Genomic DNA, 13,077 nt, shown 5'->3' on the forward strand with positions numbered 1-13,077 from the left:
CTTAACATCCACAGTATGCGTGAAACATGCTTGTATGAGTCAGCCGACACCCGCACACATCCGCAATTATCCGCAGAGGCACATTTTTCCGTTAGGGCCCTGACCCACTGGCATTTAGGAGGATTTACGGATGGAATGCGCACAAAAGTGGCCCACATACGCCAAACAACCGCAATAACCGTGTAACATTCCTGTATGAGTCGGCCGCCATCCGAACACGTCCGTGATCATCCGCAGAGGCACGCATGCCCGCAGCAGGATTTTTGAGCCGCTCAAAAATATCCCCTGTCATCCGCTGCATATCCCCTGTCATCCGCTGATATCCGCAAGTGACGGGTTGGCGCGGCTTGGCGGCGGACCGGGACAGCGAGCAAAACAGATATGACGCGTGTTCAGCATGGCCACATCACGGTCGCAAATGGTATGTTGCGCATGCAGACAGAGTGGGCACGGATGAAGCGAGTGCATCATGGCCGCTGTGCCCCTCCGCGGTCACCTTCGCTTCTGTTCCTTGTTATATCGGCTTTTCTTCCTCATGTATTTGCTAATCCACCCCAGGACATTTGTCATTTCCACCCACCTTTGTTGCGGACACTCAGCTTTTGTCTCCTCATGTCATGCGCAAATCCTCCTAAACGCCAGTGGGACAGGGCCCTTACCAGAATTTTTGAGCTGCACAAAATTTTGGCTGCGGATGACATCCTCCTTACATACTCCATACATACTCAATACATACATATACATACTCAATCTATGCGCTGTGTATTTGCCGTTATCTGCTGATATCTGCAATTGACAGGGATTTGCGGCTTGGCAGCAGACTGGGACAGTGTGTAAAATGGATATTTTGCGTGCCAATCATGTCCACATCACAAACTAAAATAAGTTGCAGCGACTGCGTACAGATTGGCCACGAATAAAGTGTTTTTATTACGTCTGCTTTGCATCTGATTTGCGGCGGATGCAAATCAGATGCGCTGTGTTCACAGGTGGATGCCGTTCTTTGTTGTGCCGGCTGCTACGCACTTTGCGCTGGATGCTGCCTATATAAAATAATTATTTCGTGGCGGATGAATCATTTTATTCTGCAAATTGGCTGTTGAAAACGGCTCTAATCACCTCCTGAATCACAGGAAGCTGCAGCTGGGCCGTTCGCGCACACGAAGGGCTAACAAGCTGCAGAAAGCATTTTGAGCTGTCTAAAAAGGTAATTATTTGACTTGTTTACATTGTCAAGGCTTGATAAAACAGTTGCGTGTTTTTTGCCTTTCTGTCTACAGCTGTTACAGTATTTAAATCTATGTTTATAACAGATTTAACTTCTTGTTATAATCGTTCAGACGAGCTGCACTCTGATGCGATCCGCTGATGTCACCACTCACCCTGTTTGCTGCTTCTTTACTCCAATCACTTGTCCAAGTCCAGCAAATGCTCCAGAGGCTGTATTGTTGGTGTGAATAGTGATGCCGAAAGGAGCAAGTGCGCTTCTTTTATGACCACAATGCAGATGCCATGCACGCGCAACACGTGCGCGATGCATTCATAATACACCCATAATACTGCCGTGATAATTGCAATGAGTCAGAGCTCTACTGAGCTGAGTATTCCTTTAACGTTAACTAGTAATGACTTCATGACTTTCTTTGCTAATAAAATTTTAACTATTAAAGAAAAAATTACTCATAACCATCCCAAAGACGTATCGTTATCTTTGGCTGCTTTCAGTGATGCCGGTATTTGGTTAGACTCTTTCTCTCCGATTGTTCTGTCTGAGTTATTTTCATTAGTTACTTCATCCAAACCATCAACATGTCTATTAGATCCCATTCCTACCAGGCTGCTCAAGGAAGCCCTACCATTATTTAATGCTTCGATCTTAAATATGATCAATCTATCTTTATTAGTTGGCTATGTACCACAGGCTTTTAAGGTGGCAGTAATTAAACCATTACTTAAAAAGCCATCACTTGACCCAGCTATCTTAGCTAATTATAGGCCAATCTCCAACCTTCCTTTTCTCTCAAAAATTCTTGAAAGGGTAGTTGTATAACAGCTAACTGATCATCTGCAGAGGAATGGTCTATTTGAAGAGTTTCAGTCAGGTTTTAGAATTCATCATAGTACAGAAACAGCATTAGTGAAGGTTACAAATGATCTTCTTATGGCCTCAGACAGTGGACTCATCTCTGTGCTTGTTCTGTTAGACCTCAGTGCTGCTTTTGATACTGTTGACTATAAAATTTTATTACAGAGATTAGAGGATGCCATAGGTATTAAAAGCACTGCGCTGCGGTGGTTTGAATCATATTTATCTAATAGATTACAATTTGTTCATGTAAATGGGGAATCTTCTTCACAGACTAAGGTTAATTATGGCGTTCCACAAGGTTCTGTGCTAGGACCAATTTTATTCACTTTATACATGTTTCCCTTAGGCAGTATTATTAGACGGTATTGCTTAAATTTTCATTGTTACGCAGCTGATACCCAGCTTTATCTATCCATGAAGCCAGAGGACACACACCAATTAGCTAAACTGCAGGATTGTCTTACAGACATAAAGACATGGATGACCTCTAATTTCCTGCTTTTAAACTCAGATAAAACTGAAGTTATTGTACTTGGCCCCACAAATCTTAGAAACATGGTGTCTAACCAGATCCTTACTCTGGATGGCATTACCCTGACCTCTAGTAATACTGTGAGAAATCTTGGAGTCATTTTTGATCAGGATATGTCATTCAATGTGCATATTAAACAAATATGTAGGACTGCTTTTTTGCATTTACGCAATATCTCTAAAATTAGAAAGGTCTTGTCTCAGAGTGATGCTGAAAAACTAATTCATGCATTTATTTCCTCTAGGCTGGACTATTGTAATCCATTATTATCAGGTTGTCCTAAACATTCCCTGAAAAGCCTTCAGTTAATTCAAAATGCTGCAGCTAGAGTACTAACGGGGACTAGAAGGAGAGAGCATATCTCACCCATATTGGCCTCTCTTCATTGGCTTCCTGTTAATTCTAGAATAGAATTTAAAATTCTTCTTCTTACTTATAAGGTTTTGAATAATCAGGTCCCATCTTATCTTAGGGACCTCATAGTACCATATCACCCCAATAGAGCGCTTCGCTCTCAGACTGCAGGCTTACTTGTAGTTCCTAGGGTTTGTAAGAGTAGAATGGGAGGCAGAGCCTTCAGCTTTCAGGCTCCCCTCCTGTGGAACAAGCTCCCAATTCAGATCAGGGAGACAGACACCCTCTCTACTTTTAAGATTAGGCTTAAAACTTTCCTTTTTGCTAAAGCTTATAGTTAGGGCTGGATCAGGTGACCCTGAACCATCCCTTAGTTATGCTGCTATAGACTTAGACTGCTGGGTTCCCAGTGTTTCTTTCTCTTTTTGCTCTGTATGCACCACTCTGCATTTAATCATTAGTGATTGATCTCTGCTCCCCTCCACAGCATGTCTTTTTCCTGGTTCTCTCCCTCAGCCCCAACCAGTCCCAGCAGAGGACTGCCCCTCCCTGAGCCTGGTTCTGCTGGAGGTTTCTTCCTGTTAAAGGGGAGTTTTTCCTTTCCACTGTCGCCAAGTGCTTGCTCACAGGGGGTCGTTTTGACCGTTGGGGTTTTTACGTAATTATTGTATGGCCTTGCCTTACAATATAAAGCGCCTTGGGGCAACTGTTTGTTGTGATTTGGCGCTATATAAATAAAATTGATTGATTGATTGATGTGTCGGATCCTCACTACATGCGTTATACAACCGTGATTATTCATCATATATTCACTATATATTATTAATATATCCATAATTCATACTGGGACATTTGTCATTTTTAGCCATTTTTGTTGCAGATGACAACGAATGCCCGTAATATGTATACTCAATTCATGCACAATTAATCCTCTCCCCAGTGGGACAGGGCCCTTAGTGGGACTCCTGGTCCCGAGAGGAGGAAGCTGGTCTCTCATAGTCCGGACAGTAGGAGTTGAGTGCAGCCATAAGCAGGCACTCAGACGCTCTCTGTCTGCATTAGATTCCAGATTTGGACATTCATATCAGGTGTTGCTCTGGATTTGAGCTCAATGTCATTTTTCTGTGTGAGGCTCCAGGTTGAAGAGTGAGAAAACAGAGAAAGTCTCTTTGGATACAAAGTCAGTGAAGCGCCGGTCAAATTCTGACAAGATGCTCTGCACATGATCATCATAACATGCAATCTCAGGCTCCGCCCAGTCTGTGTCTTGGTGTGTTTAAGTTCTGTGTCCATGTGTGGAAAGTTCTGCAGGTCTCATTGTTGCAACCTGCTTGATAGCACATGTAACAGGCTGTAATTTCCAATGGTACATGAACGCAGCAGCAGAACAGAATAAATGCGTCCTCAGACTCCTGGCCTGAAGAGAACACCGCAATTTTGCTCGCCACATTCATCACTCTTCATATTTAAGGACCATGAAAAATTGTACTGCTCACCAACCTTTCAATTCCTGGACTTTTAGAGCGAGCAGACGGGATTTAGCTGGGTTAGCATTAGAAGTTAGCATCATATTTCTTGTGAATCGTCTGAAATGCCGCTCCAAATTCCCTTTCGTCAATAAAGCCACATTTACATTGCAGATAAGACAGATGGATTTACCATTTGAATAAATGAAAAAAAATAATACAGGACGAAAATTATAATTGCTCTTATCCACCATACATTTTTCTTATCCACCATAGAAGAAGAGCTCTTCTTCTACTCTGGCATTTAACGGGCAGCCGGCATCCTTGTTGATGCATTGCTACCACCTGCTGCATCAGTCTGTTACAGCAGCATTAAATCCTCTCGAGTTGAGTGACAGATTTTTTTTTTTCATGCGATCGACTGGAACTCAGCCTGTGATCGACTGGTTGGGCATGCCAGGTTTAGGGCCTCACATGGAGACACAGAAACCTTTCCTGGTCGTCCGAGTGCCAGGAATTTTAAAATGATACAAGCCCCGTAAATTACACTCAACAAAAATATAAAACAAACTTTTGGTTTTGCTCCCATTTTGTATGAGATGAACTCAAAGATCTCAAAGATATGGTACTACGAGGTCCCTAAGATAAGATGGGACCTGATTATTCAAAACCTTATAAGTAAGAAGAAGAATTTTAAATTCTATTCTAGAATTAACAGGAAGCCAATGAAGAGAGGCCAATATGGGTGAGATATGCTCTCTCCTTCTAGTCCCCGTCAGTACTCTAGCTGCAACATTTTGAATTAACTGAAGGCTTTTTAGGGAACTTTTAGGACAACCTGATAATAATGAATTACAATAGTCCAGCCTAGAGGAAATACACTCAACAAAAATATAAACGCAACACTTTTGTTTTTGCTCCCATTTTGTATGAGATGAACTCAAAGATCTAAAACTTTTTCCACATACACAATATCACCATTTCCCTCAAATATTGTTCACAAACCAGTCTAAATCTGTGATAGTGAGCACTTCTCCTTTGCTGAGATAATCCATCCCACCTCACAGGTGTGCCATATCAAGATGCTGATTAGACACCATGATTAGTGCACAGGTGTGCCTTAGACAGCCCACAATAAAAGGCCACTTTGAAAGGTGCAGTTTTATCACACAGCACAATGCCACAGATGTCACAAGATTTGAGGGAGCGTGCAATTGGCATGCTGACAGCAGGAATGTCAACCAGAGCTGTTGCTCGTGTATTGAATGTTCATTTCTCTACCATAAGCTGTGACCACCATTTGCCTCATGCAGTGCAACACATCTCTTTCGCATAGAGTTGATCAGGTTGTCAATTGTGGCCTGTGGAATGTTGGTCCACTCCTCTTCAATGGCTGTGCGAAGTTGCTGGATATTGGCAGGAACTGGTACATGCTGTCGTATACGCCGGTCCAGAGCATCCCAAACATGCTCAATGGGTGACATGTCCGGTGAGTATGCCGGCCATGCAAGAACTGGGACATTTTCAGCTTCCAAGAATTGTGTACAGATCCTTGCAACATGGGGCCGTGCATTATCCTGCTGCAACATGAGGTGATGTTCTTGGATGTATGGCACAACAGTGGGCCTCAGGATCTCGTCACGGTATCTCTGTGCATTCAAAATGCCATCAATAAAATGCACCTGTGTTCTTCGTCCATAACAGACGCCTGCCCATACCATAACCCCACCGCCACCATGGGCCACTCGATCCACAACACTGACATCAGAAAACCGCTCACCCACACGACGCCACACACGCTGTCTGCCATCTGCCCTGGACAGTGTGAACCGGGATTCATCCGTGAAGAGAACACCTCTCCAACATGCCAAACGCCAGCGAATGTGAGCATTTGCCCACTCAAGTCGGTTACGACGACGAACTGGAGTCAGGTCGAGACCCCGATGAGGACGCCGAGCATGCAGATGAGCTTCCCTGAGATGGTTTCTGACAGTTTGTGCAGAAATTCTTTGGTTATGCGAACCGATTTTTTCAGCAGCTGTCCGAGTGGCTGGTCTCAGACGATCTTGGAGGTGAACATGCTGGATGTGGAGGTCCTGGACTGGTGTGGTTACACATGGTCTGCGGTTGTGAGGCTGGTTGGATGTACTGTCAAATTCTCTGAAATGCCTTTGGAGACGGCTTATGGTAGAGAAATGAACATTCAATACAGGAGCAACAGCTCTGGTTGACATTCCTGCTGTCAGCATGCCAATTGCACGCTCCCTCAAATCTTGTGACATCTGTGGCATTGTACTGTGTGATAAAACTGCACCTTTCAAAGTGGCCTTTTATTGTGGGCAGTCTAAGGCACACCTGTGCACTAATCATGGTGTCTAATCAGCATCTTGATATGGCACACCTGTGAGGTGGGATGGATTATCTCAGCAAAGGAGAAGTGCTCACTATCACCATATTTAGACTGGTTTGTGAACAATATTTGAGGGAAATGGTGATATTGTGTATGTGGAAAAAGTTTTAGATCTTTGAGTTCATCTCATACAAAATGGGAGCAAAACCAAAAGTGTTGCGTTTATATTTTTGTTGAGTGTATATTTTCCCTCTCTCTCAGTAAAGAAATTCTTGAATTCTAAAGGGCACTTGTTTATTTTTCACTTTGTATATTAATTGAACAGTCTTGAACAAAATAATATCATGAAGTTTTAATATTTGAGATTTAATGAACAATGGGTTGGTGTGATCTCGATAACCTGGATAACTTAGTAACTTGAGAATCAAAGTGAGAGGTCAGTGTCTGGGTGTGTGATTCTTCTGGATGAAGACTAAGTTAAGAAAGAAGTAAGAGCACTCAGGAGTTGTTAAAAGTATGCATAAGGGGCAAGAGCACATGCCTATGCTGAACACCAGTGATCTCCAATCCCTGAGACAGTACTGCATCAAGAACAGTCATTCATCAATAGCTGATATAACCACATGGACAAGGGATTCCTTTCAGAAACCTTTGTCAAGTACTACTCCAGGATGTTATGTTCACAAATGCCATTAAAAACCTGACTCTGCAAAAAAGAATGTTAACAGCCTCAGAGCTATCTGGGTTTGACCATCACACAGTGGAAACATGCACTAGTCACACAAACCAGTATTCTCGATCTTTTTTTTTTCTTTTCTTTTCTTTTGGAAGAAAGACATGCTGCATGATTTGGACCACAGATGAAAAGAAACATCCAGACTATTATCAGGAACAAGTCCAAAAGCCAGGGTCTGTCCTGGCATGGGTTGTGTCAGTCCCCTTGGCATGGGTAATTTACACGTCTATGATGGCAGCATTAATGCAGAAAATTACACTGAGATTTTAGAGCAACAAGTGCTGCCTTCAAGATGGCATCTTCTCCAGGGACATTCATTTCATCAAGATAATGCAAAACCATGTTTTGCACACATTGCAAAGGCATAGCTGCAGATGACATGGGTGTGGACACTGGATTGGCCTACCTGCAGTCCTGATCTGTCTCCAATAGAGAATTCTGAAATGAGCAATGCATCAAAGATGACCGTGCACTGTTGCAGACCTTAAGATGTTTTTGCAGGAAGAATGGAACAAACTAACACCTGACACGCTTCATGACATAGTATCCTCAATGCCAGAAGATATCAGGACTTAACAGCCTTTAGCAGCATCATGGGAATTTTGGTTCTTTAGGCTGCTCCTGTCTGTTTGGTGTCACCACAACCAGCACCTATACACATACTAAGTTTTAATGTCACAAGCTTTTCAGATCTACAGGGAGCAAGAATCACACGAGGAAACCCACAGGGAGAACATGCACACTCCACATACAAAGAACTAGCATTGGTGGGTTTTAACCTATGACATTCCGCCTGTGAGGCAAGAATACCAACCAGTGCACTGCTATCCTGCTCTGTAACATCATGGGAATAACTTCTTTGTTTGTGAAATCAAGCACTAATCTGCACCCTGTATTACTTTAAACCTCAGGAATCTCTCAGTTCAAGCCAGTTGACTTTCCTGTGAAAGTCAATCAATCAATTCAATCAATCAATTTTATTTATATAGCGCCAAATCACAACAAACAGTTGCCCCAAGGTGCTTTATATTGTAAGGCAAGGCCATACAATAATTACGTAAAAACCCCAACGGTCAAAACGACCCCCTGTGAGCAAGCACTTGGCGACAGTGGGAAGGAAAAACTCCCTTTTAACAGGAAGAAACCTCCAGCAGAACCAGGCTCAGGGAGGGGCAGTCTTCTGCTGGGACTGGTTGGGGCTGAGGGAGAGAACCAGGAAAAAGACATGCTGTGGAGGGGAGCAGAGATCAATCACTAATGATTAAATGCAGAGTGGTGCATACAGAGCAAAAAGAGAAAGAAACACTCAGTGCATCATGGGAACCCCCCAGCAGTCTAAGTCTATAGCAGCATAACTAAGGGATGGTTCAGGGTCACCCGATCCAGCCCTAACTATAAGCTTTAGCAAAAAGGAAAGTTTTAAGTCTAATCTTAAAAGTAGAGAGGGTGTCTGTCTCCCTGATCTATCTGATGTATTCTAAAACCTGACTGAAACTCTTCAAATAGACCATTCCTCTGCAGATGATCAGTTAGCTGTTTTACAACTACCCTTTCAAGAATTTTTGAGAGAAAAGGAAGGTTGGAGATTGGCCTATAATTAGCTAAGATAGCTGGGTCAAGTGATGGCTTTTTAAGTAATGGTTTAATTACTGCCACCTTAAAAGCCTGTGGTACATAGCCAACTAATAAAGATAGATTGATCATATTTAAGATCGAAGCATTAAATAATGGTAGGGCTTCCTTGAGCAGCCTGGTAGGAATGGGGTCTAATAAACATGTTGATGGTTTGGATGAAGTAACTAATGAAAATAACTCAGACAGAACAATCGGAGAGAAAGAGTCTAACCAAATACCGGCATCACTGAAAGCAGCCAAAGATAACGATACGTCTTTGGGATGGTTATGAGTAATTTTTTCTCTAATAGTTAAAATTTTATTAGCAAAGAAAGTCATGAAGTCATTACTAGTTAAAGTTAAAGGAATACTCAGCTCAATAGAGCTCTGACTCATTGTCAGCCTGGCTACAGTGCTGAAAAGAAACCTGGGGTTGTTCTTATTTTCTTCAATTAGTGATGAGTAGTAAGATGTCCTAGCTTTACGGAGGGCTTTTTTATAGAGCAACAGACTCTTTTTCCAGGCTAAGTGAAGATCTACTAAATTAGTGAGACACCATTTCCTCTCCAACTTACGGGTTATCTGCTTTAAGCTGCGAGTTTGTGAGTTATACCACGGAGTCAGGCACTTCTGATTTAAAGCTCTCTTTTTCAGAGGAGCTACAGCATCCAAAGTTGTCTTCAATGAGGATGTAAAACAGAGGCAGAATAAATCAATATGTTGATCAATTATTATATCATTTACTAACAGGGACCTAGAAGAGAGAGACCTAATGTTTAATAGACCACATTTAACTGTTTTAGTCTGTGGTGCAGTTGAAGGTGCTATATTATTTTTTCTTTTTGAATTTTTATGCTTAAATAGATTTTTACTGGTTATTGGTGGTCTGGGAGCAGGCACCGTCTCTACGGGGATGTGGTAATGAGGGGATGGCAGGGGGAGAGAAGCTGCAGAGAGGTGTGTAAGACTACAACTCTGCTTCCTGGTCCCAACCCTGGATAGTCACGGTTTGGAGGATTTAAGAAAATTGGCCAGATTTCTAGAAATGAGAGCTGCTCCATCCAAAGTGGGATGGATGCCGTCTCTCCTAACAAGACCAGGTTTTCCCCAGAAGCTTTGCCAATTATCTATGAAGCCCACCTCATTTTTTGGACACCACTCAGACAGCCAGCAATTCAATGAGAACATGCGGCTAAACATGTCACTCCCGGTCCGACTGGGGAGGGGCCCAGAGAAAACTACAGAGTCCGACATTGTTTTTGCAAAGTTACACACCGATTCAATGTTAATTTTAGTGACCGTAACCGGGTGTCATTACTGCCGACGTGAATTGCAATCTTACCAAATTTACGCTTAGCCTTAGCCAGCAGTTTCAAATTTCCTTCAATGTCGCCTGCTCTGGCCCCCAGAAGACATTTGACTATGGTTGCTGGTGTTGCTAACTTCACATTTCTCAAAACAGAGTCGCCAATAACCAGAGTTTGATCCTCGGCGGGTGTGTTGCAGAGTGGGGAAAAACGGTTAGAAATGTGAACGGGTTGGTGGTGTACACGGGGCTTCTGTTTAGGGCTACGCTTCCTCCTCACAGTCACCCAGTCGGCCTGCTTTCCCGGCTGCTCGGGATCTGCCAGAGGGAAACTAACGGCGGCTAAACTACCTTGGTCCGCACCGACTACAGGGGCCTGGCTAGCTGTAGAATTTTCCACGGTGCGGAGCCGAGTCTCCAATTCGCCCAGCCTGGCCTCCAAAGCTACGAATAAGCTACACTTATTACAAGTACCATTACTGCTAAAGGAGGCCGAGGAATAACTAAACATTTCACACCCATAGCAGAAAAGTGCGGGAGAGACAGGAGAAGCCGCCATGCTAAACCGGCTAAGAGCTAGTAGCTGCGCTAAGCTAGCGGATTCCTAAAAACACAAAAAGTGAATAATGTGTAAATAATTTTGAGGTGATTCAGCAGAGGGAGTGCTTTAGTTAAGGCACGTGAAGATTACACTGTGAAACAAATCGTTATCTAGGTAACTAGATCAATCTAACTGCGCAGATTAAACAGCTAACAGATACAGCAAAACACCGCTGTGCTCCGGAACAGGAAGTGATACAATACCGCAGTGAGAGCCAACCAACAGTAGAGGCAAGCAAGCAACAAGAAATCAGGAAAAAAAAGTCACACTGTTGTGTGTCTATACTGCTGAAGGGACTCTGAACTTCGAGCGAGACACACCTCACCCAAAGCACCAAAAAGGCTGCAGGCAGCAACAGCAGGGACACGTCTGCGTGCAAGCCTCGAGTGCACGATTGGACTATTCTCACCCAGAATGCATCACCACTTACAGGCCAGCCCCGCCACTTCCCCTTGGTCATGTACGTGCAGTGTGCACAAACTCAGACTACCACTATTCTTTACATTCCTCCCAGTTTCTCTGTCAAACAGCAACCAAAAAAAAATTGCAAATACATGCAGTATTTATAGATGAGCAAAGCCTCCCGGGTCAGAGCAGAGTTTATAATTTCATTCTGTGTCGACACCTCAGCTCCACTGGTGATAAATAGGAGCTGCTGAGTGCTGCCCAACACCTGAATAATAGATATGACACAGCACACAGGATCCACACAGACACACAACATGTACCTGTACAGGAATTTAACCACACACACACACACACACACAACGTGCAAACGTTTCACGTTCCGCGGGATTTTCACAAAGTATGTTTGCAATATTTTACATCAGTGGGTCAAAAGAGTCTAACTAGAAAAATACTTTCTGAAAAGGAATGGTGCAGTCATCAAGTTACAAGCCTTATTTTCAAATTCAAGAGAAATAATAGCCAAGTCAGTATATTTTGAGCAGCACTGATCGGTATAGAAAGAGAGAGAGAGAAAAAAAACAATTTGTGATGATCCCTGTCATGAAATTATTCCAAAAATGCTAAATTAATTATTTTGGGTTGTCACCTAAAATTTGAAAAAATTGTTTAAAATGTATGTGGCCACCACTGATTGGTATAGACTGAGGGAACAAAAAGAGTTTCTGATGATCACTCATGAAATTCTTGTCAAAACCTATATTTTATGACACATTTACGACAAGTTGCATTGCACATGTTTGCATATGCATCAAAAAAGGGGAAATGTCTTTTTCCCCACGAAGTGTCTTCAAGCAGATTGTTATGGCCAGTAAGCTGACTGCTCATATCCCGATTGATCAAGTGGATGTAGAAAGATCCCATGCTGTATTGCGCATAATTCAATCAATCAATCAATTTTTTTATATAGCGCCAAATCACAACAAACAGTTGCCCCAAGGCGCTTTATATTGTAAGGCAAGGCCATACAATAATTATGTAAAACCCCAACGGTCAAAACGACCCCCTGTGAGCAAGCACTTGGCTACAGTGGGAAGGAAAAACTCCCTTTTAACAGGAAGAAACCTCCAGCAGAACCAGGCTCAGGGAGGGGCAGTCTTCTGCTGGGACTGGTTGGGGCTGAGGGAGAGAAACAAGAAAAAGACATGCTGTGGAGGGGAGCAGAGATCGATCACTAATGATTAAATGCAGAGTGGTGCATACAGAGCAAAAAGAGAAAGAAACAGTGCATCATGGGAACCCCCCAGCAGTCTACGTCTATAGCAGCATAACTAAGGGATGGTTCAGGGTCACCTGATCCAGCCCTAACTATAAGCTTTAGCAAAAAGGAAAGTTTTAAGCCTAATCTTAAAAGTAGAGAGGGTGTCTGTCTCCCTGATCTGAATTGGGAGCTGGTTCCACAGGAGAGGAGCCTGAAAGCTGAAGGCTCTGCCTCCCATTCTACTCTTACAAACCCTAGGAACTACAAGTAAGCCTGCAGTCTGAGAGCGAAGCGCTCTATTGGGGTGATATGGTACTACGAGGTCCCTAAGATAAGATGGGACCTGATTATTCAAAACCTTAT

At 43.1% G+C, this 13,077-nt stretch overlaps 1 protein-coding gene across 1 annotated transcript in view; it reads left to right on the forward strand.

Moving 5' to 3' along the window:
* si:cabz01090165.1 (uncharacterized protein LOC100333421 homolog) overlaps window positions 1–13,077 on the forward strand; it is a 950,945-nt gene that overhangs the window by 840,416 nt on the left and 97,452 nt on the right. The gene's annotated exons all lie outside the window — the stretch shown is intronic.

The sequence above is a fragment of the Thalassophryne amazonica genome, chromosome 4 (assembly GCF_902500255.1).
Source record: "Thalassophryne amazonica chromosome 4, fThaAma1.1, whole genome shotgun sequence".
Lineage (NCBI taxonomy): Eukaryota > Metazoa > Chordata > Actinopteri > Batrachoidiformes > Batrachoididae > Thalassophryne > Thalassophryne amazonica.